This window comes from Scylla paramamosain, chromosome 22, assembly GCF_035594125.1.
Source record: "Scylla paramamosain isolate STU-SP2022 chromosome 22, ASM3559412v1, whole genome shotgun sequence".
NCBI lineage: Eukaryota > Metazoa > Arthropoda > Malacostraca > Decapoda > Portunidae > Scylla > Scylla paramamosain.
Genome location: NC_087172.1, coordinates 1,122,501 through 1,127,129, shown reverse-complemented (window position 1 = coordinate 1,127,129; position 4,629 = coordinate 1,122,501). Strand labels below are relative to the sequence as shown.

At 45.6% G+C, this 4,629-nt stretch overlaps 1 protein-coding gene across 2 annotated transcripts in view; it reads left to right on the top strand.

Moving 5' to 3' along the window:
• The first annotated feature begins 1,057 nt into the window (after window positions 1–1,057).
• The window catches only part of LOC135111404 (somatostatin receptor type 5-like), a 191,339-nt gene continuing 187,767 nt past the window's right edge, over window positions 1,058–4,629 (top strand). For both annotated transcript variants that reach the window (XM_064024658.1, XM_064024660.1), the window contains exon 1: window positions 1,058–1,771. The gene's annotated coding sequence lies outside the window, so the exon portion shown is untranslated. The remainder of the gene's footprint in view (window positions 1,772–4,629) is intronic.

Below are 4,629 nucleotides of genomic sequence, written 5' to 3'. Positions count from 1 at the left end.
TGAATCTTTGTTAAACTATCCTTAGAATCATCAAAACACCCTTGAAAACTCGAATAACTTCCACTAGAGCCTTTTATTAATAGTCGAGAGAAAACGCTGAAATATTTGAGAATTTGTGAATATGTCGTGACAGAAATGCTGCTCGTCCCTTCACGCCTAGTCTTTCAAAATAGAACAGCTGCGTGTTTAGTAATGGGTATTTCTATTTTCTCTTTTTCCTCTTTCTTCTTTATGTCTTTTTCCTTTTCCTTCATTTATCCGTCTTCTTTTCTTATTTCCTTTGTCTTCTTTAGCTTCGTAAGGTGTGTGTATGTGTGTGTGTGTGTGTGTGTGTGTGTGTGTGTGTGTGTGTGTGTGTGTGTGTGTGTGTGTGTGTGTGTGTGTGTGTGTGTGTGTGTGTGTTTCTTACCTTTTACAGCGCCGTGTGTGTGTCTGTGGGTGTAATTTACTTGTATATTACCTGTCTTTCTCACCTGCATCACGGCATGGCTCTTTACAATGAGGCAGGCAGCACTAATTAAACACGTCCTGTACACCAACACCTGTGTATTCACCTAATTAAATACTTTACCTAAAAAAGAATCTCATTACAATAACGTGTTGGGGAATTAATTTTTTTTTTCCCACGCCCGAGAGCTTCGTGGTGAGGACGCTTCTGATTGGGTGAGGAAGTGTGTGGCGAACCAATCAGGGCTGAGGATTTATTGATAATGTTTATAATTGGTAATTGAATTAAAATGAGATTGCTTGTTTCATTAGCGGTGTTGTTTGAGTGTAATTCTTTCCCGCCCGAGTGATGGCCATGGTGGCGGTGGTGGTGGAAGTGGTGGCGATGGTGGATGGGGGAAATAGGAGGGAGGGTGTTGCGAAGCCAATGTTAGCACAAAGAGTGGTGTTGACAGTAGCAATAAAGTACATAAAAGTGGTATTGACGATGATGGCGGTGATGGAAAGGGTAGCGGCGGTGGCGGTGGTGGTGGTGGTGGAGGCAGTAGTGGTGGTGGGGGTGGAGGCGAGGAAGGGAGGCGGGGAGGTGGCTGAGACGGTGGCAGTGGTGGTGGTGGAGGCTGATGATGCCAGTGCGCCGCCAGCTGTCGGCAGGAGAAGACACACAGGTTTTCGCTGCTCGCCGTGTGCCACTAACGCAGCCGCTACACTTCGCCACACTCGGTCAATGTTGTGGTGACTCAGCCTGGCCCAGGACTGCCTCACTGTGCCTGAAGGAGGGCGGGGGCGGTGCAGGGTGTGGGTTGGTCATGTGCCAAGGGCCCGTCCCGCTGGTAGGATGGCCCGTGTGGGAGATGAGGACAAGGGACGCGACACACGGAACACAAAAGTGAACTCATTTTTCTGAACATGCTGACTCCTCCCGGGGGCGCGACGCCTTGCCACGGCTGCCCGCTGCGTCCCTCCGTCCCGGCCACTCACCAACATCTGAACCTAAATAGAAACTGGTGATCTAGCTTATGTGACCTCTCGTGACCTGACAGAACACCCCGTGAAGTGACGTGAAGCGGTGCCCGGCGTCACAAAAACTGAGCAACTGAACACCAAGAACAAGATCAAACTGTGTGGTGACCTCCCGTGACCTGACCTGTGACCTCCACGCTAGATACTTCCCCGTGCTGAGTGACGCGGAAAGACACGTGCTGCCTGGCATCCATCACGAGGCTGCCCGCTGACCGCTGACCGCTGACCCTCACAGGCCGTCAGGAGCAGCCCGCCTCAGGCCCTACAAAGTGGAGTGTCTGGAGCCGCGGCGTGCTGGCGGGTAAGTCTCCTTGTCACTGTTCTTCCCGTGACGCTACGCCCGCCGCCACCCACCATCCACGCCGCCCACGCACGCCCCCACCACCACTCTCCACCGCTCTCCACCCACGCCTGCCACACAGTCTCCTACCACAATTTTTAGTGACCATTAACTCATCCACCTTCGCCTCCTCCACTTTCATATAATTTTCTTGTCTTTCTTTGCTCTTATTTCCTGTTTTCCTTCACCCCTTTTACTTCTACAGCTGTTCCTTCCCACTACCATAATATTCCACTGCCTCCTCCTCCTCCTCCTCCTCCTCCTCCTCCTCCTCCTCCTCCTCCTCCATTACTTGACAATTATTATCCTCTTCCCTTTCCTTTTTATCCACTTCCACCCTCTCCACCACATCCACCTACACAATATTCCACCACTACCTCATTCTCCACCTCTTCTCCTTCCACTTCTCAACTCTTTCCTCTCCCTCTCCCTCTCCCTCTCCCTCTCCCTCGCGTTGTTTCTTGTTTCCCTCCACGCCTTTCACCACCACCTCATCGCTTGCCTGCTTTCCTCCCTGCCTGCCTGCCTTTTTTTTTCCCTTTTTTTCCTTTTCTTCCTTCTTCTACCTCCTTCTCGCTTCCCTGACTCCTTTTTCCTTCCTTCCTTCCTTCCTCCTCCTCCTCCTCCTCCTCCTCCTCCTCCTCCTCCTCCTGTCTCAACCTCCGATGCCATAACTTCTCTCTTTCTCTCTCTCCTCCTTGACTCCTTTTCTTCCCTCTTCCTTCCCCTTCCTTCCTCTTCCCTCCTCCTTCCCCTTCCTTCCTCTTCCTTCCTCCTCTTCCTCCTCTTCTCACGTTTTGGGTCAGGAAAGGAACAGCGACAACAACAACTTGATTAATCTACCTGACAGGCGGACAGACAGGTCAACTGATGACGGAACTGACAGCCAGACAAATAGAACGATGGAGGGAAGAGAGAGAGAGAGAGAGAGAGAGAGAGAGAGAGAGAGAGAGAGAGAGAGAGAGAGAGGACGGGGGGAGAGAAAGGGTGATGATAAGAATAAAATAAAGAAAAAAATACTGAAACAAACAATATTTATGTAAGGCTCAAGGAAATAGGACGATGGTAAGACGAACAGGGAGAAAGGATGGGGGATGATGAAAATAATAAAGAATTAATAAAAAAAAAAGGAGAAGCAAACCATTTTTATGAACGGGAGGAGTACTGAAGGAAGATGACCTCAGCGTCGGAGAGAGAGGGAGGAGGAGGAGGAGGAGGAGGAGGAGAAGACAAAAGAAGATTGTGTTTTTCGTTCAAGAGTAACGTGTTATGATAGAATATTCCTGTGGGCAAGGCTATTAATCACGAATACAGAGAGAGAGAGAGAGAGAGAGAGAGAGAGAGAGAGAGAGAGAGAGAGAGAGAGAGAGAGAGAGAGAGAGAGAGAGAGAGAGAGAGAGAGAGAGAGAGAGAGAGAGAGAGAGAGAGAGAGAGAGAGAGAGAGAGAGAGAGAGAGAGAGAGAGAGAGAGAGAGGTTTTGGATCTTTTCTTGTTGTTCTTAGCGTAGCAATGAAACCAGTCCTGCTCTCTGCCCTTCTTCTGCCTTGGCACCAGTTCCCTGTCTGGAAGGAAGAGGAGGAGGAGGAGGAGGAGGAGGAGGAGGAGTCTGGAACAAGAGGAGCAATGGAAGGAGTCTGAAGGAGTGGGATAAGGAGGTGGTGGAAGAGGAGGAGGAGGAGAGAGGATAGAGAGGAGGAGTTGGAGTTGGAGGAGGAGGAGGAGGAGGAGGAGGAGGATTAACCACGAAAGGAGGTTAGGATTAAGAGGAAGGAGGTGAAAGAGGGAAAAATCAAGACCCACAGAAAGACGGAAAGAAAAGTTTGGACAAGGCGAAAGATGTAAAAGGAAAAAGAAAAAGAGTAAGGAAAATAAAACTTTTGCGTTACTCAGTGAAAAGAGGAAATTGGTGATAAAAGCGGGGGGGGGGTGAAGAAAAAACTGTAAAAGGAAAAAAATAAGTAAAGCAAAGAAGTTGGTGATATAAAAAGGTGGAAAAGTAATAAGGGAGATAAAAGAACTAATAAACGATGGGAAATGGTAGTGAAGATTATGAATAAGTAAAAAAAAAAAAAACGAAGGAACTGAAAATTAAAAGAAAAATGATGAAAACGATCACGAAAAAAAAAATATAGGAAGTTGTCGATGAAGAAAGAAGAAATTATAAAGAAATAAACATCAAACGAAAAAAAAAAAAAAAATAAGGGAAATAAAAAAATAAACAATGGGAAATGGTAGTGAAGATTAAGAATAAATGAAAAAAATGAAGGAAATGAAAACAAAAAAGAAAAGAATTTATTGATGAAAACGATCACAAAGAAAAATATATAGAAAGTTATCAAAAAAGAAGAAATTATAAAGAAATAAACATCAAACTAGGAGAAGAAAAAGAAATTCGTAAATAAGTAAAGGTGAAAAGTAACAAAAATATAAGAAAGATAAAAGAGAAGGATTTAGGTGAGAAAGGAGACAAAGAAAATGACAAAGAATGAGAAGGAGGAGGAGTAGGAGGAGGAGGAGGAGGAGGAGAGGTAAAAGGAGAGCAAAGTAAATATACATTCAGTAAAAGGAACAGAAAGACAAGTGAAGAAAGAAGAAGAAGAAGAAAAAGAAGAAGAATGGAGTAAACGGCGGAAGTATATCGGAAAGAAATATAAACGGGGGAAAAATCGATATAGGTAAAAAAAATATATATGCTTAAGTAAAATATATAAACTGACACAAACTCGAAAAAAAAATATCTTGGAGGAAAAAGAGGAAAAACAGAAGAGCAAGGACAGGTCATGTAAAAAGGTGAGAGGGAAGAAAATCGATAAAAGAAA